This window comes from Erythrolamprus reginae, chromosome 1 (assembly GCF_031021105.1).
Source record: "Erythrolamprus reginae isolate rEryReg1 chromosome 1, rEryReg1.hap1, whole genome shotgun sequence".
In the NCBI taxonomy this organism is placed as follows: domain Eukaryota; kingdom Metazoa; phylum Chordata; class Lepidosauria; order Squamata; family Dipsadidae; genus Erythrolamprus; species Erythrolamprus reginae.
Window position 1 is genome coordinate 289973170 of NC_091950.1, and position 25134 is coordinate 289998303.

The window sequence follows — 25134 nt, forward strand, 5'->3', positions numbered from 1 at the left end:
AGTGAAAAAAGCTTTCAAAAAGACCAAACATAAGCACTGCAAATGAAGAGTTTTCGGTCCGGGTCAGGGTGACCCGGGAACAGAAGATTTGTTACTTTTCTTAAACAGAACAGCAGGGTTAAATTCAGTTACTGTGAATTTATCTACCATGTCTGCTGGAAGTTTGTTCCAAGGATCTACTACTCTTTCAGTAAAATAATATTTTCTCATGTTGCTTTTGATCTTTCCCCCAACTAACTTCAGATTGTGTCCCCTTGTTCTTGTGTTCACTTTCCTATTAAAAACACTTCCCTCCTGGACCTTATTTAACCCTTTAATATATTTAAATGTTTTGATCATGTCCCCCCTTTTCCTTCTGTCCTCCAGACTATACAGATTGAGTTCATTAAGTCTTTCTTGATACGTTTTATGCTTAAGACCTTCCACCATTCTTGTAGCCCGTCTTTGGACCCGTTCAATTTTGTCAATATCTTTTTGTAGGTGAGGTCTTGTGGAACTTTCCCTATACAATAACACTCCTCTTCTGGCTAGCTTGTTAACTGATAAATTCTTGCAGACATCTTACAGCATAGCTGAGCCAGTTAGTGGTTTCAGATCAGCATGCTCTTTGGTTTAATGAAGCAGATTTGAGGGACAAATAGGAAGATAGCAGGGAGGACTTGACCCAGTCTTCTGCCTATTATAGTCTGCTCTCTGAAGCATCAACTACATTCTACTTAGGACCAGCCCTGATTCCAGCATAATGCAGTTATTGGCAAGTTATGAATGGGAGAATGAAAATCAAAGCTATAACATTGCTATAAAATCATTTTTATAACAATGTACATATTACAAATATCAGATGCACAGTAATTGATTTTCCATCCCTTGCAATTAAGCTACGTGCATATATCAACTCAATGTACCTTATACAAGACAATAAACACACATAATAATTGTAATTCATCTTTCCGCCACTCATAAAATAAAAATCACTGTTAGATGGTATTGATGTGTTTTAAACATAATTATAGATATAAAATAATTGTCTTTGAACTCATTACCCAATAATTAGTTTGTTGATATACACTATGCCTATGAAAGATACTACGTTGGTTTCAGGATACTTTTTTATATCTTTCTTAACAAAATAGTTCTACAAAACCATGTACTTAACCCTTGAGTTTTTAAAAAAATTAAAATATTTAGAGTATAATCTATTGTGCAAAACATGTTCTTCAACAAACCATGATATTGATATGTTTTGTTAAAGATGATGGGGCATAACAGCCATGCCTAAATTAGGAGAAGTTATTGAGCCACTGACTCACTCTGTTGTGCAGAACATAAGAATCTTTTTCCCCCTCTATATTAAGGAGTTATTCAGCCACTATATGGTATGGATTGTTTAAAATTATGCTGTATTTGTCCTTAAATATAATAAAGATAGTCATCCTATTCCTATACTACATGGCATGACTCTTTGGTTCTTCATAGAAAAAAAATAAAAATAGCATCAGTGAGGAGCGTTTTGTCCTGGAGAGCCAATTCAGATTATTATTTCAATAGACCTGTTGGCCTTTTCTTTGTATTCTCTATTTGAGAACAGAACAGATGAGTGCCTATGATATTTCTTCCAGATCATTATCATCCCGTTAACTCTCCTTTTGTACAGCAAAGAACTATTTAAAAGCATTCATGGGTTTGCTTCCCTTCAAATGTCATTCAAAATTTATATTTCCTATTCCAGGTTTGCCATAAATTCCTCATAATTCTTGATTATGTAATGTATATAATTGTAGATTCATTTCCCCCACCCCATTCTATTTCTAAAGAAATTGGTTAGTTCAGTAAGTTCAGAAAGAAAGGAACCAAGCAAAATTTTCAGCCTTCTATACTGGCTAAAGATACGTGTGTTCCCAAGCTTGGGAAGGGGGGGGGGGGGGGAAGTCATGTGATATCTTGCTATTTTCTACTTTTTGAAGATGATTAATCTATTAGAAGAGAAAAAGTTTGAGTCTAAACTTTAAATCCAGACTGTTAAAAGCTAAGCATTCAAAATACTTTGGCTAGATGAATTGATATCCAATTTGTCATATCTACATTTGTTTTTAAAAATGCTTCTCTTCTGTATAATCTAATCTATTTCTTAAGAAGGTTTGACAATTTTGCAAAATAGTTCCAGTCCAAACCAAAGAGGTTAATCAGTTAATCTCAATGAAACATTGTCAGTGGTCTTGAACTTGAAGTCACTCAGCATGGATAATTTTTGATGAAAGTAGGAGACGTCAGAGTGGCTGGCCTCTAGCAATTGAAGGTAGGAGACTTTAGAGTAGAAGTAGCTACATCTAGCAATTGTCCGCATGTGAACCATGCTGGAAGATTTTAGTGAACACCACGGAGGAGGTGCTGCTTGTTTCCTCCCAATCAAACTAGTGAGTGGTTAAAAAAGTAAGCACCATTTTCATTGCTTACCAAAGTCTGAATGATAAGTCTGAAGAGTTCTGTGTGATTGTTCCCACCATTCATCAAAACTGTCCTGTGTGTATGATCATTATTGCAAACCACAGACCAGGGGTAAGTTCTACTAACCTTCCCTAGTGGTTAGTATCAAAACGGAAGTGCACATTTTGTGCACATATGTCACCTCTTGTTAAATAATCAAAAATTAGCTTTTGCACATGCGCAGAAGCAAAATAAAAAATGGCAGCATCCACAGACCGGCAGCAACAGAACTGGCTCCATGACATCACCACTGGTTTACTAATGGTTGTAAAGAACCAGTTAGAAGCGGTAGGAACCCACCTCTGCCACAGACCTTCAGAATAGCTACCATTGGCAAAAACTGTAGGCAAATCTCAGAACATTTGCAAAAGCTGTCCAGCCTGGGAAAAAATTCACATTAACATTAAAAAAAATAGCTCTTTTCTTCTCAACCTTTCCCCAAAACATGAGCTCTGTATAACAATAACAACAACAACAACAACAACAACAACAATAACAATTTATGCCGCCCCTCTCTGAGGACTCAGAGTGGCTGACAGAGCACCTAGAAATCACTTTGCTTTGCTCCTAGGAAGGAAAGGACTATATTTACAATGTAGTTTCAACAAGATGCTTTCTTCAAAGCCACATTGGTGAAATTGTTTATGAACACATTTTCAAATGTTAGTTAATTGTTTTTTAAAAAAATGAAACAAACAAGATTCTTAATCGTAAGTATGAACTATATCTCTACTAAACCTCTACTAAACAGCTTTGATTCACTTGAGCCTAAGTACTGTATCTTTTTTTTCTCCCAAATTTCACCAAGTTTGCTTCCATCATCGAGAGCCAGTCTGAGATTTTCAGATATATTTTAGGTTTTATTTTTTCTTATACAGATATTAGTGAATTTCTTATACAGTATAGTGATTTTGGAAGTATATATGGCTTTTTATTCTTCTCATACCATAGGAAGGTGTGTCATCCTAGTTTGAAAACCATGTCCTTCTGAATATAACAATCTTTTGTGTGTAAAAGTTATCCATTCTTTTAACCATCTTGTCACACAAACTTGGTAGTCCAAAACCAGCATTTTCTTTTCATTCTTGTAATATTTTCAAATTTATTTTTGCTTCTTTTTCCTTGCCATTAATTGGTAGAGTCTCTTATGATGAAATATTTTCATAGATCATAAAATAATATTCTGTATGCATCTGAATATTATTTATGACAGATCTACAATATTTTGCCCTTGTTTAAAAACAATGCAGCACTGCAATAGTTAGATCTATTTGTAAACTGAAGTTCAGCACTGTCCATTTTGCCTCGAAAGGAGCTTTCTGTATTTGTTTCTCCATTCAATCCTGACAGAGTGAAAACATGTTCTCTTGATTCATGCTTGTCAATTTTACTGTTAAATCACTGATCTAAGCAGGGAGACCCTGAAAGTACATTAAAGTTTGATACAAAATGCAAATCTCTCTTTCCCACCTGTGCAGAAAAGTATAGAAACACTGCTACCTAAAAGTTAAAGTAGAAATGAAAAGTTGTTGTTTATCTCACCATCCCAGTGAAAAGACTTTTTTTTTGGGGGGGGGGGGATTCTCTGCAGAGGATGAAGACATCTTTTATCTACTATCTTTAATGTAACTGTGTAGTACACAATAAGCTTTGAATACGCCCAATGGATATCTGGATTATGCACCATCCTGAAGGACAAAGACCTTCAGAGGTTTTATGTCTACTGATTGCTCTATAGTATTAGCCAATTTGTGTGTTGTGTGTGTAAATGTGTTGTGCTTTCAATAGATATGTGGTTGGTTTCTATGGGAACAGAATAGTGGATTAAACTGGTCAGAAGTAGTACATCTCTTTTTATCCGAATAAATGTTTGAAGGACAATGTGAAGAGAAAAGCAGGCACAGCATAAACAGATGCAGAGCTTCTTTTCTGTGAAGTAGAGACAACATGGATTGACTTAGTGAAGAACTTCAACCTTTGCTAAACTAAACAAAAATTATTTGGCTCCATGAGAAACCACAAAAAGCTTTCCATCTTTCTGAAGTGGGTAAAGTGAAGACCCAAATTGTTGGGGGCAGTATGCTGACTCTGATTCTGAAAACTGCTTAGTGAGGACTGTAAAAGCACTATGAAGCAGTATATAAGTCTAAATGCTATTGCTGTGAACCCTTGAATACTATATTAGACCAAAATAACTTCAGTGTGCAGGACTGAGGACTAAAAAAGAATGGAGAAAATCTTATTAAATTCTTTTATTGGATTCTCTCACCATACTGATCCAAAATCAATTTAAGATTTAGTGTGATGTGAAAAATGAAATGCCCATGATCCATGGCCTTACACATTTCTTTTTGGATAAAAAGACTCTGTTATAGAATATTTCCTTTCTCTTCCTGGTTCCCCTGTCTGAAACCACTCCTTTAGACCAGTGTTTCCCAACCTTGACAACTTGAAGATATCTGGACTTTAACTCCTAGAATTCCCCAGCCAGCAAATGGAGTTAACTAGGAGTTTAACTAGGAGTTAAAGTCCAGATATCTTCAAGTTGCCAAGGTTGGGAAACACTGCTTTAGACATCCTAGTTGGATGTATCCTTCTTAGCTTACATTGGAAAGCCTGATAATCTGCAAAAAGATTTAATTTTAATTCTAATTTACCAATTTGGTAACCTCTCCAACTTTTTCCCCTTCTTATCTTATTGGCTAGCACCTCTATTGCCATTGAAAATAACATTGGAGATAATGGGCAACCCTGTTTAGTGCCATTTTGAATTTTAACTTTTTCCGTTCTATATCCATTAACTCTAATATAAGCTGTATTTTCTTTATATATTCCTTTTATAGTTTCACAAAAATTTTCTCCCATATTTAGATCTTTACATAACTGATATAAATTATGATTAACTTTATCAAAAGCTTTATACACATCTAATTTTAAAATTCCCAATTTCCTTTTGGTAGCGGTAGCATGGTGTAACACAATCCTGATAATTGCCGATGCATGCGCAATCCCAGCCCCTGATAATTATTTATAAGACTGACCAAAGTAATAATAATAATAATCAGTGACAACTTGACTGATAACAACTGACTTGACAACTACTTCTGAAACTGAATACTGACAATCACATGTAAGTGATTGCTAGCTTCAATTGTTGCATATTTGAGATGGGTGGCTGTTGGGAGGCAAACATTCAGCAAATCTTAAACATTGGGTTGAATGTATCTACAGGTCCCCTGATTTTGAAAGAATCTTTGATTCATCACAAGCTTATTCAGGAAAACAAGGAAGATTATTTGGAATATCACACATATCATGCCCAATTCTGCTCTGAAGAATCTCTCAACTCTTTTGAGCAAATTTGAGGGCTGGCTGAATGGTGAGGGAAATTGAATAACATTATTTTTTTTTCTCCATCTTGATGGATCAAACAGCCTTCTATGGAGAGAATTTATTTATTTATTCATTTATTATTTAGATTTGTATGCCGCCCCTCTCCGAGGACTCGGGGCGGCTCACAACAGAGAAAAACAAATCATAAATAATCCGAATAAGTTTAAAACATTTAAAGATTTAAAAAAACCCATATACTAACAGACACACACACAAGCATACCATGCACAAATAACAGAATAACAGGATACAGCAGCTCATTCTTTATAAGTACGCAGTAGGAAGAAATATGAGTGTAGATCAGAAATGAAATGTATCCTTAAAAAATAAAACCCTTTCATTGTTTAAAGACATATGTATAGATTGAGTGAAAAGACTTGCACATTTTATTTTATTTACTAAATTTGGTAATTTTCATATTCTGACTATACAACAGAAAACAGATGTAATTTGTTGGGCCACCATTGTCAACTTTCCTGGATTTCACTGAAAGTAAAATAACACACCTTTTAAGTTAATAAATAAAAATGGAAAGAAGAAATATGATGTTGTTTCAGTGCTCAGTAATATGCAGGCCAAGTGTGTACCTAAGGTACATTAGGCAATGTCACTCGTTTTATTATCCCCTCTCTTCTACTGACAGCAAGGTTGGAAAAGAAAATTAATGGAATAATTTTGCTTTTAAAAATCTTCTGACATCTATTGTTCTGTACTCTGAGGTGGCATATTTGAGTATTATAAAGTTGTAAAAGAAGCAAACATGGGAACTGCATTTTTCAAGCCATCTACTTCAGTGCAGCCAAACGTAAGTCAACACGTCTGTTCTGAAATTCATCCTGTAAAACTGTACATTATGTAAGTTAAATTAAATTATGTATTTAAATTAAATATTTAAATTATGTAAATTTCTCCCTGATTAACGATAAGTGTCTGTGGGCGTGAGTGGACAAGGGAAATGATGACAAATCCATTTACAAATCCGACAAGTTACTTTCTTGAACAAGATCTTGGGGTGCAAGCAAGTGTGAATGGTAATTGTATAATCATACCATTGTTTAAGTGTCATAGTTTGGCATCAGTTTAATGTTTCCAAATGTAAAATAATGCACTTGGGGAAAAGGAATCCTCAATCTGAGTATTGTATTGGCAGTTCTGTGTTAGCAAAAACTTCAGAAGAGAAGGATTTAGGGGTAGTGATTTCTGACAGTCTTAAAATGGGTGAGCAGTGTGGTCGGGTGGTAGAAAAAGCAAGTAGGATGCTTGGCTGCATAGCTAGAGGTATAACAAGCAGGAAGAGGGAGATTGTGATCCCGCTATATAGAGCACTGGTGAGACCACATTTGGAATACTGTGTTCAGTTCTGGAGACCTCACCTACAAAAAGATATTGACAAAATTGAACAAGTCCAAAGATGGGCTACAAGAATGGTGGAAGGTCTTAAGCATAAAACGTATCAGGAAAGACTTCATGAACTCAAATCTGTACAGTCTGAAGGACAGAAGGAAAAGAGGGGACATGATCAAAACATTTAAATATGTCAAAGGGTTAAATAAGGTTCAGGAGGGAAGTGTTTTTAATAGGAAAGTGATCACAAGAACAAGGGGATACAATCTGAATTTAGTTGGGGGAAAGATCAAACGCAACATGAGAAAATGTTATTTTACTGAAAGAGTAGTAGATCCTTGGAACAAACTTCCAGAAGACGTGGTTGGTAAATCCACAGTAACTGAATTTAAACATGCCTGGGATAAACATATATCCATCCTAAGATAAAATGCAAAAAATAATATAAGGGCAGACTAGATGGATCATGAGGTCTTTTTCTGCCGTCAGTCTTCTATGTTTCTATCATTGTGATTTGATCCAGATGTTAATGAAGTAGTATTTCCTTTGTTTGTGGTGTGTGTGTGTGCATGTGTGTTTGTGTTGAGGGAGAAGGAGAGGAAAGATCCTTAAAAGTAACATGTATTAAATTCACCCATGAGTTTTGCTGAATGAGTGTTATTTCTATAGCAGTCCATAGGATTGCAGAATAGTATTCTAAATGAACATTTCCAGTCGATGTTAGTTCCATATGAACTTCATGTAAGTGAATAAAAATGCCAGTTTTATTCATAGTGCAGTCTGTTTTTTCCAACTAATGGAATGGATGCAATGGAAGCCGAATAATATAAAAAACACATGATCAAAAAATACATGGTCATCAGAGTTATTCAGATTAATTAGTTTGATTAATGGCAATTTATACGAAAAAATTATGCCTAAAATATTTGTATTGCTTTAAAAATTTTAATGACTCTTCATACTTTTAGTAGTTTTTTAATTTATAGACCTAATATTTTAAAGTGCACACATAGAAAGATTAAATTTATCAAGCTGATGTTTGAAAGCTCAGATGTATTCATTAGAGACCTTAATTAGATTGGGGACAAAGCTCATATTGACTATTTTATTCAGTTTTCTGCTTTTAAAAATATTTTTGGAAATACTTAATGTTTTAAGCAATTTTGTCTTGGGCCCAGATAATTTTGAGTATTGCATGAATTAAAAGGATAATAAATAATAAAACTAAGTATAAAGTTTGCTGATAAATTATATAATCAGTATGATGAACATTTGAAGATGAGATCTTAGAAGATAATGTAACACTCGGCAAAGTAAATCAATGGTCTATTCCAGGTAACTTTATACAGTCATTAAATTTATATTGACAAAATTGAACGGGTCCAAAGATGGGCTACAAGAATGGTGGAAGGTCTTAAGCATAAAACGTATCAGGAAAGACTTAAGGAACTCAATCTGTATAGTCTGGAGGACAGAAGGAAAAGGGGGGACATGATCGAAACATTTAAATATATTAAAGGGTTAAATAAGGTCCAGGAGGGAAGTGTTTTTAATAGGAAAGTGAACACAAGAACAAGGGGTCACAATCTGAAGTTAGTTGGGGGAAAGATCAAAAGCAACATGAGAAAATATTATTTTAGTGAAAGAGTAGTAGATCCTTGGAACAAACTTCCAGCAGACGTGGTAGATAAATCCACAGTAACTGAATTTAAACATGCCTGGGATAAACATATATCCATCCTAAGATAAAATACAGAAAATAGTATAAGGGCAGACTAGATGGACCATGAGGTCTTTTTCTGCCGTCAGACTTCTATGTTTCTATGTTTCTATGTTTCTATTGTTAATGTCTTTATATACAGTGTTCCCTCGATTTTCGCGGGTTCGAACTTCGCGAATAGCCTGTACCACGGTTTTTCAAAAAATATTAATAAAAAAATACTTTGCGGTTTTTTCCCTATACCACGTTTTTTCCCACCCAATGACGTCATATGTCATCGCTAAACTAATAATTTTTGCAAATAAATAACAAAAAGAAATAATTATTGTTAATAAATAATTATGTTTATAAATATCAGAATCATTAAGTGTCTTATTCAATGGTGAGTACCAGTAATAATGGTGAGTAAATTGTTGTTAAGGGAATGGGAAATGGTAATTTAGGGGTTTAAAGTGTTAAGGGGAGGCTTGTGATACTGTCCATAGCCAAAAATGGTGTATTTACTTCCGCATCTCTACTTTGCGGAAATTCAATTTTCGCGGGCAGTCTCGGAACGCATCCCCTGCGGAAATCGAGGGAACACTGTACTTTATGATTATTTCTAATGCAATTTTATCCTGACACTTAACAGTAACTTTTCAATCAGTATTATTAAAAGATGGTGGCTTTAAATTGACTTTGTTGATGTCCACAATACTATTGAAGTATGTTTAACTAGTATAAAATTGAATTACAACTTTTTTTAGTTAAAAATAATTAGAATGAGATAAGAATGCATCATTAACTATGTGACATGCTTACCAAAATATGATTAACAAGTATACTTAAATCTGATAGAAGAAATATATGTATCTAAGGGTTGAGCTTTGGGTCCTTAGTGCTCTTTGAGCTCTGTGGTTTTCTTGCAGATGTTTCATTACCAAACTAAGCAACATCATCCTCAATTAAAACTTCACAGAAAATATCAGAGTGCTCTGGTGTCTGAATTCCCCACAGGGACTTGAACTTGCAACCTTTGCCTTGTAAGGCAGAGAATTAACCTCTAGGCTACAGTATCCAATCCCTTCAGCTCTGTACCAGAGAAGGGTTACATGCTTTTTATGTTGAATCACCCTGGTATATTGAAGAAGCATCACAGCTTCCTTTTTGCCTCTCTGCCCAACCCAGGGCCATTTTCAAGGCAGTTAATTTATTCATAGCTGACAAACGATATTCTGTATGTGTCACATGTTTTTTTCTGAATTTGAAAATTAAGGGAGACTAGGATAGATCTATTTCGGCCTTGTTCTGGCCTCATCAGCTAGCCATACCCTCCCTGGGACGTGAACTTAATTAATTGATTATAATAATATAGTCAATATATGTTTCACTCATATATGGACTCCACCATTGCTCTGAAGCAGTTCTTAGCTTGGGAAAGAGGGATCAGTGAAGGAGTAAAATAAGCATTCGGTATGTTTCAAGGAAGTCTTAGTTTTCAGAAATCTTCTATTTTTTCAGTTTGTCCCATTCTGATATAGTTCAGCAGTTGGTTAAAAGCCTAGTCTGCTGATTTTACTAACTACCCTTTTTAATAGAATTTTTATTGTTTTTCTCTACAATACATCCATACACATACCTTAATTCTTAACAAAATACACATAGTTATGTATTTCTATTTAATAGTATATGGACCAGTATCTTAGTTTGCACCTTGTATACATTAATTACCCACCTGTTTCCGCCTTTATATCATATCACTCCCCTCCCTCTATCTCCCTCTACCTTCTTTCTCCTTCTCTCCCACTTCCTTATTTCCTTCCTCTCCCCTTCTTTCCTTCCTTCTCAACTTCCTTTTCTCCCTCTTAACCTTTCCGTGAGTATATCTGTTCACAATACATCCTATAGTTAACAGACAGTTATTTTTATTTTTATTATTATTTTTATTATTTATTAGATTTGTATGCCGCCCCTCTCCGTAGACTCGTTAACTTATTTCTCTAATCCTTTAATTATCAGTGAATCTTTTAAACTTATTTTTCCCTAGTATACATTATTATTATTATTATTATTATTATTATTATTATTATTATTATTATTATTATTATTAATTCGATTTGTATGCCGCCCCTCTCCGAAGACTCGGGGCGGCTCACAACATGTAACAACAAATCATAAATAATCCAACAATTTTTAAAAAGTTTAAAGATTTAAAAGACCCCATATACTAACAGACATACACACACGCATACCATATATAAATTAAACATGCCCAGGGGGAGATGTTTCAATTCCCCCATGCCTGACGACAAAGGTGGGTTTTAAGGAGTTTACGGAAGGCAGGAAGAGTAGGGGCAATCCTAATCTCCATATCTATGCTTAATTCTTATATTTTCCTAGGTATATTAATTACTAACTTAATGCTGCCTCCTCAACTGCCTAATTATCCCCGGAGGCGGAGTAACGACGCTGAGACATGTAGTGGATTAAATATGGGTCATTTATTGAATTAACATAAATTTAAATAAATTTAAATACGTCAATTTAAATATTTAAATTCAGAACAAACTAAGGACCTGCAGAGGCCAAAACTAACGGGGCGGAAATTCCTACCAGAAAATTCCTTGGCAACATTGGGCAAAAACTCCTGCTGAACCAGGTGAAGGTAACCACCTTCACCTGGATCCAAGCCACGCCCCTTCATCGTGTGGGAGGAGTTCACCCTCCAATACCCGTGGGAAATTGGATCCGGTGATTCCCATGGACATCCTCTCTCCAATCCCCAACGTTGCTCTAACCTCTAGTTCCTGGAGAGAGGCGGTCCATACCCTTTGAAGGATGCCCAAAGGAGCATGCGCAGTTGCTTCTAAATGCCCATTTCCGCCCCTAACCTGCCACGGAGGGGGGTCAGATCTCAATCTTGGCCCCCCGACCCCCACTCAGCCTCCTAAACCATATCCTGGAGGCACCTTTGCAGGTCCGACAGGAAAATGGCGTTCCACTCTCTGAGAGGTGAACGCCGTTGGCCCGGTAGAGCCGGGGCTTTCCAAATTTTATCAAGGGATGCTTCACTATACACCCCACCAACTCCCTAACAACCTTCCCAATGGCCTGGCTGACCCTTAACGTGGCCTTGTTAAAGGCTTTAGGGGATACAGCATTCCGCCAGACCAGTCTGGTGGGGAATGTCAGACCACACGAAACGTGTGTCTGGGTACGCAGCGGTGATGGCCCCAGGTCAACCCCTGTCGTAACCAATGTACAGCCGTACCTACAGCTCTACGGGATCTAATAGCCTAGTGCTATACTGGAGATACATCCAAGCCCAATGCTTGGGACAGGGTTGGACACCGGTCCTGGGCTCGACAACCACTGCCAAACCCCACAAAACATTCCCGAGTCGTTGCCACCTTGGCAAGACCTCTACAGGGGAAAAAACAGACAAGACCCTCCTCGGTCTTCAGGACACAACCAGCGTATTCCGGCCCGTGTCAAAACAAGCAGTGCTGACTACTGTGTCAGCGAACTGGGCGGCACCACAAGGGATAACTGCCCCAGCAGGTTAGAAGAAGCCCCTCAGTCACAGCATCTCGGCCAGCTGGGTAAACCGCTGCCGTCCCTGATCCGCTGCGATCCGTCCCGACTTCGGAGCTCCCGGAGCTTCTCTCCTCAGCCACCTAAACGAAAATAGGTAAAAAGGGGGGGGGCAGAGAAAAACTCGTATGCGCTGTGGATACACGGCCAGACCACGCCACCCCAGTCCTAAAAATACTGAATCGTTGCCCTTTGGCAAGACCCACGCCTGGGAACCACATACCAGACCTATGGATCCTTAGGGGCACAACACGCCCTTGCCTGTGCCAAAACAATTGTTGCTGATACCACGTCAGCAAACCAAGCGGCACCGTAGGGGATAACCATCCCTGCCAGGGTTAGAGAAGCCCCTGATCCCAGCATCTCGGGCCAGTGGGGGGGGGACCCTTTCACCTGCCTAATACCTGCTAGCATCCAAACCCACCTTTGATTTACAAGGCCCCTTGCCGGTTGGCGCCTTGCTCATGAAGAACCCGACGAAGCGACTGCCTTAATGCAATTATTCCCTTCATGGTAGCAGAAATCCCCTAAAAAGGAGGAAGACAACGACTTCCCTTGTCATTATCAGGTCCAGATCCCCGGCTATTAAGCCAGGGAGTCCAACTCTACCCTGGCTCCTTGTTAGCTAAGACCCGATCAGTGTGGCAAACCATCTATGGGCATAGTAGCCCCAAAGGAAAACACCCCGTGAGCCACCCCAAAAGCTGGATAGCCCACTGCCAGCTACCACCTCCCAGCCTTACTGGGATTAACTACGAGGCTTTGCCCTGTAAGGCAAAGTAACCCCCACCCTATAATCCCCTCAACCCAAGGTGGAAACCCCTTGGGTTAGGAGTCCGTTGGGGTCGGACAGCGTTAGCCAGCACCGGCCTCATGGACCCAAAACCCCTAATGGTTAAAAAAAAATGGGGGGTAAATACCAATGAATTAAAAGGTTTCAACCATCCCTGGTTATAAACTGAAGATTTATGGCAGCCACAGACAATGGTCCCTTCAGTTTTACCCCTTTCTCCCTTCTACCCATTAAGTTTCTAGTTGCAAACTAGTAGGGGGGGTATAAATTCGATACCGCACCCCCGTTATACTGCATAGAATTGGGAAGACCTAGCTGCCACCCTATAATCCTTTCACGTAAGACTAATGGGTGTACCATTACCCCCGTATCTCCCATCAGAGAAACAGTAGAGTGACTGATGTAAAACATGATAGGGAAGACGGAGGAGATGCCCGATTAGGTAATTCCCCCCCCAATGCCTTCGGCCGGTGAAGACCGGAACTATTGGACCCCAGCTGGTAAAACTGGGACAGCAACAGGGTTGTACCTTCACCCTCAATCAAATGGCCCAGAAAGAATACCTTGGGCCAATTCTGCCCATCTCGGTCAGCCATACCTCACCAGGGCGGGGCTTGGCCATGCATGGCCAGTTGGAAGTATGACTTCCCAAACACAGGTCCCCAGATACACGACCCGCCCAAGCTTGGATGGCCTAAAGTAAAAACACAGTTAAAGGGATACATCTTACAGTAATGTTCCCTGGGGCGTAACCAATAAAGGGTACTCGGTGCGTAACCGTAGCAAGGACCAGGCATCCTGCATCGTTACCTTACCATCGTGCTGGTCTTACCCACAAGCAGAGCGACTCCGGTCCTCTCCGCAACGATCCGCTCTCGCATTCACTGCTGGTGGAACCGCGGAGGAAGGGGCGATGGGAAAGTCATGGTGCTGCAGGAAAACTCACAAAACAGTTGCGATCAGTACCCAATGAGTAAGATGACGCTCTGATTGTACCCTGGTAACTTTGATCCTCTAATGGAGCACCGCAGATGGAACGGCCCAAAATTGTTCCCCCAGCACAATAACGGTACCATCTTATGAAATGGGCTGAGAATGAAATGAGGAACTGGAGTATCCCTGCCCTTCCCCCAGGAAGGATGATCTATGTGAAAGCCCAGAAGGAAACTCCCATTCCACCAGGTAAGAGGAACAATTACTTTGTTCCCCAATGTGCATTGGCCCCTGTGCATGTTGCCACTGAAAACATGAACGCCCGTTAAGGCTTAGCAGTTCCTCTAGGTAGGCACTGCGCAGTCGCTATACCCCAGTTGGAGGTATGGCCAGAACGGCGGACACGCCCCCCCTTTTGGTAGTGCCATGCCACATTCCAAATGTGTCCCGACCATACCGGTACGCAACTGAATGCGCATGCCCCTAACGGAACCAGGCTGTCATCACCAGCATAATTGTGTTTATGTATCGGGTGATATATGGCAAGCTATCCCTAGTGAATGCATCCGTGCACCAGCTACGCATATATGTGCATGCCTATATCTGCTGAATTAAATCTAGGGTCCCACTAACTACCCACCTTGTTAACTGCTCCAAATGATCTAGACCTATTATTGCACTACTTATGTCATACTCCATACATGTGTTGTATCAATACCTGAACGCATAAGCAGAACAGGGTGCAGGCCTCTGCCAGAGGAGAGAGACCCGACCAAAGTATTTCCAATTCATTGGTCACTAAATAATCCAAAAAACTGAAATGCATGATTAACAAATAAAACTCTCGGTGTATGTCCAAGACTAATAATCTATCGACCATGTACCAGTCCACAGACCAAAAGAGAATGAATCAAAATACATGATTTCCCATAAATGAAAGCTTATAATATCAAAGGGGGATAGATCAGAATCATCCATAATTAGGGAAACTGATCCAATTTACCATTGCAATTATTAAAGATAAATTGATTAAATCCCTTTAAATCAATACATAATATAATTAATATAATTAGACCTTACCATTGGAATCAATAGGGGCAATTAATCAAATCCCTCTAAATCAGCTATATGTACAATATAAATAATATATAAGAAGCATAATCCACATCTTCATTAAAGTTATGAATAACTCATATAAAAAGCATCCCCAGGGCCTTGAAGGCAACTAAAAGTTAGCATTAGGCCAGAAAGGCCTCCAAGCCTGGAATGGGAAGGCCCCGAGGCCTGCAGGCCATTGAAGGGAAGCTATAGACCACCTAATCATGTTGGGTAATAAACTGGGGAAAAACTTTATTGAGGAATTGCCCATTAAGGAAAACTTTGGCCGCCACATGCCCCACCCCCACCAGGCCATAATGGCCCCATTCGAGGGAAAGCTAGTGTTTCGAGCATACGCATGTGTTGATTTACACATAACTAAACTGGCTAGCGATCCCCCCCGAGAAAAGCTAACCCCAAATCAGGGCCACTGAATCCGTTGCCAGCGCGGGGTGGGGGAACTCCGTGGACTCAAACCTGGGGGCCTCTGCATTGTAAGGCAGAGGCCCTACCCGTTAGACTACGGGCATGGGCAAGAAGGAGGGGATACCCCTTTGTCACCTCTTCCTCGGCGTTCCTCAGGGAAGCGGGATTCTCCGTTGTCGGTCGGCTGTAAGGCCAGTAAACGCCAGGCGCGACCCAGACCAAGGCCGCGCCACGTGGAGGAGCCCGCAGCTCAGCGAACACACACATGTTCGCTTCAGGAAAGCCAAGGGCAAGGGGGAGGAGCCGCCTGAATCGCCCTTAAACAGGGCGACTCAGGACCTTCCCCAACCAGCAGGCAGCACGCTACCTTGGCGCGCTGCCAAAACCCGAACTTCCGGGTTCCAGAGGAACCCGGAAGTCCGGAGCTCGAAAGAGCTGCCAGCAGCGTCTCCCCCGCCCTGGAGGTAATTTCGGCCGGCAGTTTAAGCTGTCGGCCGTGCATTTTTGTCACTTGGATCTACCACCTTCATTTTTTTTATTTCCATCCAATTTAATCTATGTTATTTATCTTCTATACATTTCATTTTTACAACCCTTAATGTCAAGAATAGACAATTGTTGTGGAGATTTTTTTTAAAAAAAACATTGAATGCAAATGGAATTGCACCATTGTTGCCGGCTTCATAAGATAATAGGGCAACGTCTTATGAACATCCTTCTGGATGTGTTGCAGCTGTTAACCTCAGTGAATATTATTATTTCAGAATATGTATCTTGGTAGCTTTGACTATTTCAGAATATTTATATAACTGAGAGGAGGTGATGCTGTATAGTGTCTCTAGGCTCATATTTCAATGACAGTGACAGTTGCTATTTTTGAAAGCTTTAGTTTGGCAAGCATTTTCCAGCTAGTACTACTTAAGGGTAGCGAAGATGGTTGAAGTCAACATGTATTTGCATGCAATATTCAATAAGCAACTAATTTTGGTAGGATTCAATTACCAATAACATTTGTGCCTCATGAATGAAACTTGAAAACAAAAGAGTAAAGTGTGTAATGATACAGATCAGAATGTACAGTGTATAGTTCAATAATAAATACACAATCTACTATTAAACTTAAACTTATGTTTTTGCCAGTGATGACTTTCTAGAAACAACTTGGCGGGACCCAGGGGAAGAGCCTTCTCTGTGGCGGCCCCGACCCTCTGGAACCAACTCCCCCCAGAGATTAGAATTGCCCCCATCCTCCTTGCTTTTCGTAAACTACTTAAAACCCACCTCTGCCGTCAGGCATGGGGGAACTGAGACACTCTTTCCCCCTAGGCCTTTACAATTTTATGCATGGTATGTCTGAATGTATGTTTGGTTTTTACTTTAATGGGTTTTTAATTGTTTTTACTATTGGATTATTGTGTATACTGTTCTATTATTGCTGTTAGCCGCCCCGAGTCTCCGGAGAGGGGCGGCATACAAATCCAATAAATCAAATCAAACTATCCTGATATCTGGATTCATATCCCTCTCCCAAAGATATGGGGTGCTAGGCCTGTAGGTAATCTAAGTGAAAATGTCATTGAATTACTTTATAACCTCAGCATTGTGCTGGGTGCATTTTGGTCATGATCAACATAAATCAATATGGAAACAATATCTGATATTCATTTCAAAAGTGCCTTTTTCTTCAAAAGCCAACTTTTTTTTACCCCTTGAGGAAGAAGAAGAAAATGTTTCACTTCTCATCCAAGAAATTTAATCAATTATGATGGCTGTGGGATGGATAGATAAATACTTCAGGTGAGGATTTTCCCCACCATCAGAACAGACAAAACTTTTTGGAATAGAAACAAAATGTCTTCTTCTTCTTCAAGAAGAAGAAATTGCATTTTGAAGAAAAAAGGCACCTTTGAGATAACTATGATTTGGATGACTAAGAATCTCCACAGACATCTAATACTGATGTACACCAATTATACATCATACATACTCTTCAAGAATGTTTGGTGTGAAGAAAGAACCAGAGACCCAAGTCATGTTCAGATGTTCAGTAATGAGGCCAGATCATTACTGTTTTATTAGTTAGTTCCATATTTCTTTTGACAAGACTCTTTCAGTCTCCCAGACTGATGTTCGAGACTAGTATAGAAAATTAAGGAGACAGAAATAAAATATCTGATTTTAAAGCTTTTAAAAATGTTTTTGCTCATTATTATTTCTTCTCACACGTATCTCCCTGTTTTATGTTTGAATCAGCAGTTACCTTGCTGTTTAATATTTTTTTCCAGTACATTCTACCTTTCTGTTTTACTGCTTATTTTTTTTTGTGTGTGTGTGTGTGTGTGTGTGAATCTTATTATGCTGCAACTAAATAAAGCCGTACAGTATCTCTATTTAATCAAATGCTAGCGATCTCATCTTATTATTCATTGCGTTCTCACAAAAAGAGAACAATGAATGAGAATGAGATTTGGGAAGTTGTTGCCAATTGAGATGACAGCACTAGCTTAAATGGAATCCATTCCAGGCATCTTAACATGTTCAGTCCAAGATCCAACCAAATATTTACATAATAATTCCACCTTTTTTTGTTGTTGTTAAGCTGAATTTTGTCTGAATATTACAATTTGCCTGAAAGTGTACAATAGTGCTTTTATGTTCTGCAAAGTACACCTTAAGTGAATTATAACTACTTTTCTTTCATGCCACCCATTGCCATATTGTTCTGTTTCCTTCTTTTGGCAATAAAAAGACAAATCCATAAAGAAATATCATTTTCCACCCCTGAAGTATTGTTTGCTAGCTTGATAAGACATAACATTTAAATTTCATTATATTGAACTTGGGTAATTGTTGGTGCCTTAGAGCACAATAATACACAATTTTTCATTAAGTTCTCTGTGCTCAGTTTTCTTTATTAGTATGACAAACATATGTTGCAAATTAGCACTCATTTTGAAACTTCAGTGAATGCACAGATTACATTTACACATCAAAGTTTTGCTCAAAGCTTTTTGAATTAAATGTAGAATTCCTTTCCTTCTATATAAAAGACAGAAGCAGGGTTTTTTTTTTTTTTTTGTATTTTTCTGTCACCCAAAGTGGCATCAAAAGTGAGCACTAAAGGCAAATGAAGTTCTTCCAGAAGGGAGAAATAGTTCAGTCTTTCATACTCTCAACATAATGTTTTACTTATTGGGATTGGGGCTCGTCTTCCAACTGGAACAAAAGCATTGAATAACATATTTGCGGAAGGAGCCAAAACTGCAAATAATAAACTCTTTTAGTCTTCAAGGTAGCATGGGCAATCCTACACAGTAGGGATGTGTGCATTATTTGAAATGATGCTTTGCTTTGTGGATTTTTAAAAAATAATAATTGTATTGAAGATTTTAATTTTTCCCTTCTCTGGAAAGCTTTGAAGGACTGGTTCATTCATTGATATTCTGTTTCCCACACTGGTTGTCATATCTGTTCATTCATTCCGCCAGGCATGGGGGAACTGAGATACTCTTCCCCCTAGGCCTTTACAATTTTATGCATGGTATGTATGTTTGGTTTTATAATAAGGGTTTTTAACTGTTTTAATATTGGATTGTTTATATGCTGTTTTTATTACTGTTGTTAGCCACCCTGAGTCTACGGGGAGGGGCGGCATACAACAAATAGATAGATAGATAGATAGATAGATAGATAGATAGATAGATAGATAGATAGATAGATAGATAGATAGATAGACAGACAGACAGACAGACAGACAGACAGACAGACAGACAGACAGACAGACAGACAGACAGACAGACAGACAGACAGACAGACAGACAGACAGACAGACAAACAGGATGACCATCTTACTTGAAAACCTACACATTTCCAGGTTGTCCTAGGCTTTTTGGAGTAACCATCCATGCTTTGATAAATGTTAAGTCACTTACACAAACAGGATGATCTCATTTCATGCTCAGCATGAAAATTGATCAGGAGACAATGATCTGTCTTACTATTTTTCCTGGAAGGTATTTTAGATTCAACGTTTGCTCCAGTTTTCCATCTTAATATAAGATGTCAACAATAAGCCTCTCCAATTAGAGAATGTGGATCTCTTGAAATTATTGTAGTTTAGAAAGGCAGAATGAACTCTGACTCAGTAATCAAGATCACTACCAACTCAGAAAATAGAAAATACAGAAAATAGCTCAAGCTAAAGTTATATACTATTTTAACTTTATGTTCTACAAGGCAGTACAGTATAAGGAATGATCAATGGCAATATAGGTACAATATCTTACAAACCCAGTGGAGCCCAAACTCCCTAAGCAAAAGTTTTGACTCAATTGAAAAGGATAATTATTTTAGTGGGAAGATAATTTTAATTCAGAACATAGTTTTAAAGCAATGCCACAAAAGGATGAACTAGCTGATCACCTTTTCTATCTTTTGAACTGCCATTTGAAATCATTTACATTTGGCCAAGAAAATTTTGCAATATTTTATTATTTAAGTTTATTAAATTCCACTCAATTAATTTTTTTATGGATTTGACCATCTAGCTAATTGTCTTGGCAAGGCTTGATATAGTTCTGTCTTCATTAAGCTTGGTATGGAGCCAGTTGAAAAATAAAGTATATTGTCACTGGGATTCGGCAAACTATGTGTCAGAACACTCTCCCATTATGCTGGACATTGGCCCAATTGGCATGGTCAAGATCAGAGAGCAATTGGGAGCTAAATTGAAAAGGCAATAACTTCACATCTGTCATTCAGAATAACTTGCTATCCTTCTAGGAAACCATAGGTTACTTTTCCAAGTTGTCTTCTTCTCTCCTCTTCCCTCCACTCCCCTCTCCCTTCCTCTCCCTTCCTCTCCTCTCCTCTATAACCAAAAGATAACAAGGCTGCTTGGGAATAAAACATTATATTGTTTATTGCTTACTTTGTCATTCTATTGCAGTGAAGGGCTACCAAAATATGTACTACCACACTGTGGGTATGGTTTATGCAGGACACCCTGCATTTTCTTCCAATAGCTTTCAATGCAAATTGACTGCTCTGGGGTGGGGCTCCATTTTTGCTACCCCATCCGGGCAGTAGCCCACCCCTGTTCTATTCTATTCTATTCTATTCCATTCCATTCCATTGAGTCCTTCGGGATTGGGCAGCATAGATGATAAACAAACAAACAAACAAACAAATAAATAAATAAATAAATATTCTTCTTTCTTCAGTGGTCAGATGTGGTGGGACACATTTATTTGGATTCCACAAAGTAATAACTGGATACTTTCTGTACCTAAGTCTCTTAAATCTGAACAGGGAACAACCCACTTTTAAAAAGAGAAATCATCTTTATTATAAGAAACAACAGGTTTTCCTCTTGAGGAAAGGGTTATTATTTGAGTCCAAAGAAGGTGTCTATTACTTTAGAGTTTAAAAACCCACACATTGTTTCTAGGGGAGAGAAGCAATTACTTTTTACTGCTGTGCTCAGCATGGAAACATCTGAGTGTGGGGGGGAAAGTGTTCCTTTAATCATGTTTTGATATCTATAGTTAAAAATAGCTTCTGTTAACAAATAGAAAATGCATGTAAAATCTGCATGGAGATTGAAAATCTATAATAGGAACAACTAATGTTAACAGATTAATAGACAATTAAGGAATTTTCCACATACCTATAATATTTTAAAAGCACTGGGGTATATGCATGATTAAAATGTAAGAATTTAAAACTGGTAAAATAGTACTTTTCTACATCTGAATTTTGAAAAAAAAAAGGAGTTATTTTCTGATCCAATTTAATACTATACTAGTGGGGAAGCAAGTTGCTATGCTGGTCTTCTGGGTGTACAGATCCAGGTGTTAGGCCTGGAAGGCATCTTTTACCTTTTTGTATTCAGGCCTGCCACATTTTCTACTGTGGGAAAATAGGAGGGGGGGATTACAGAGAGTAGGTAATATGTAGTAGTCTAAATAACATTCTTTCCAGAAAGTCAAGGCCGCTGTGCCCAATACCTGTGAGGAAGTGACGGGGAAGCCTCTTCAGTTTTGAATGGTGCCTGATTGGATCATGTGATGGACATGTGAGTGCTGGGCAGGGTCTTGAACTTTTGTTTGGGCGGAGAAAACCTGGAAGTTTTCAGATTTGGGTTTTCCCAAATGTTGCCAACAGGGCATCACTAGTAAATTGGAACTTTGAGGAACTTTATACCTTCCTTGTTTATTTATTTATTTATTTATTTATTCATTCATTCATTCATTCTTTGTCCAATATACAATACATATGGAAGAGAATAGGCATTAAGTAATATATATAAAGACAGAAAGTAAAAAAGAAGAGAAGTAGATGGGAGGGAGAGAATATATACTTCTAGCCTCGGAGTCTTATTTCGTTGGGGGTGTTATTGGAACACTGACACCAGGATCTAGAATTGTTTTCATTATTTGGGGCAAAACAATATTTAATTTTACAAATCAATTGCTTGAAGAAGACTTTCCATTTATGCTCTGCTTGCAAGGAAGGGAGGGAGGAAGAGAGGAAGGAAAACAAATGTTTTAACATTCTACAAATATTCTACAAATGTTCTCAAATCCATTGCCCTGATTTGGGATAATTGTTAATATTTCAATGTTTGCCATAATAGTTAGACACTTTTGAAGTTTTGTACCCAATACATCTTAAAGGCACCAGATTAGAAAGGATGATATGTAGAGTTGCTTCAAATAATATATATTCTGTAAGAATTAGTATATCTCAAAATCCAGATGCCAATTTTATATTTAAAATATAAAAACTACAATTTAGAACTTTACTTCCTATTCATGAACATATTCCCTCTGCTGTATTACTGCAAAGCTTGTTTTCCTAGGTTTTATTTTGGTTGTGTGTACCTTTCCCTGGTGTTAAATTTTTGACGGCCAAAATAATAAAGTTCCAAAGTAGACATGCTTTAATCTATGCTATCTTCTATAAATCTGAGACATGTGAGACAGTCAAATCAGTACACGAAATGTTTTGACTATATCCAGGAATAATTGACCGAAATGGGCACGGTAGGTATGATATTTCTTCTTAATTCTGCCAGTAGACAGAATGATACACTTAAATATCTCTCTGTCCCAGTAGAAGATACCCCAATAGTCTGTGACTAAGAACGTTTTGGAAACAGTATACAACAATAGTTGAAGTTAATAAGTTAAATATGTGTATTTAATTAAACTTTAGAATAAGTAATAAGAATGCTGAAATATTGAATCAATATGACTTTTTTGTTTTTGATACCTCCAAGTCAGTCAATTTTTGCCAATTATCTGGACATATCCTTGTTGCTTTTCTGGCAAAAAGGCTTAAAGTTAGTATCTGACTCAAGGTAAAACTAAACAAAACTAAAACACCAAATGCTCCAATTTTCTAATTGGAAAGACTGACTGACTTTTCTAACTTAGTTTAGAGTAGACATGTATGGGATAGAGGTGACAAAATACATCATAAACCAATCAAACAGATTAAACCCTCTCATTAAATATGCAGCATTCCAACCAGCTCAGCCACATTTTATGGGGAAAAAAGATCTATCATGCCTTTATTTAGGGTTCTAGCAAGGAAATATTATTGGGTTCACTTTGGTTTTAAATTGCTCATATTTTTGGATTCTTTTCTATTATATATAGTTTTTAACTTACTGTATTTTATAAGCTATCCTGGAAGCTTTGACCACGGGTTGAAAAAATAAATTAAAAAATAAAGCAAGCAAGTAATAAACATGTTTTAGGTATTTAATAAACAAATATAAATCAGTGAAGAGGCAAGAATTTTGAGTCAAGCTCATCTTCTAGTGATTTCATGTATTTTATTTGGAAACTACAAAAACACTACAAAAACATGTGTCATTGGCAGTTTGTAGGATTTTCTTTTTTCTTTTTTAATTTGTCTTAAAGTCCTGAGATTTCATGTTGGTGGACAACCAAGTACTAATCCGGTTTAGCCATGATTTTCTCTTCAGAACTCTCAGGGAGCTATTGACTGCTTACCATTTGTCATACAGATTTACTATGAACTGTCTATACTGCTTCTAAAAATAAAAAACTGCATTCACGAAACTAACTTAAAAAGTATTATAAAAGTATTCCTTCAAATATTAAAGTTAATTAACATTATGGTAAATTAAATGTTTATTTTTACATAAAAGGATCGCCCTTTGCTTGCAGCGCCGCTGTGGCGTCCATTTTCGTAAAAATAATAATGTTTATTTTTATGTGAAGACCTCCCTTTGAAGGAGCTGGGGAATCCCTCCCACGAAGAGTTTCTGGGGATGGAGCTTTGATGTCACTGGTAGGTTGCTAAGGACGCCAAGGTGATCACTTCCTGGATTCCATGGAATCCAGGAAGTGATCGCCTTGGCGTCCTTAGCAACCTGCCGGTGACATCAAAGCTCCAAATGCCGAACACGACCCCGAACTTTGCCTGAAGTTTCAAAAAAATTTGGTACGGACCCAAATTATGCGAGTTCGGTTCGCCCATCATTATTTATAGACAATGGCATCATATAAATACGTGCAGCAAACAAGGCCAACTTATCTAAATTGATCTGTAGTTGCTCTACCACTTAAGATGGAGGTAAAGAGAGGGACACAGTCAGGTTGAGCTTTTCTACAAGCATAGAACCAAGGACTCTTTTCTAAACAGAGTGCTTTGTATTTCAGGGGACTTAGGAGTCCACATTCTACATCCTATCTAGATGACTAGTTTCCCTTAACTACAATACTACATTTCCCCACAGAATAAATTGCAGTTTATTCACCTTCAAATAATCCATCTGCCAAGTCAAAGGAATTGTTAGAATAAAAGTAAAATTAAAGAAAGAAGAGAAAGGGTAATGATGTTGTGTAAGAGAAATCAAAGTGAATACAAGAAGATAGGTGTACAACTACCTAAGTGTAGTTGCAAATCAGGAACCAGTAATCATGGATCATGAATGGTGACATTTCAATTCCAGACATGACTAGAACAACATCTGCCATGGTTTCTGCACATAACGGATGGTGAAAAGTTCCTACAACAATCTGACTTTAAAATAGTCAAACAAGAAAGTAAATCTTTTCAAAAGGAGAACTAATTAGAACTTGAAAGGACCACTCCTGGATTTGTTTAGAGAATCAAATGAGTTGGGAGGGAATTGTTTAAATTAGCAGGACTTAAGCTTGATTTCCAGATATAGATGGTATCATTTAAAATTAGTATGTATGAGTAATTTATGTAATCTATCACACTTAACTTTGTTGTGCCTATCCTGGTTATAATCTCTTTTGCCTGCAAAGTTATTGTTTCGATTTCTTTTTCTTCTCTATGAGTTTCTGACAGCCACTTTGTTAATATT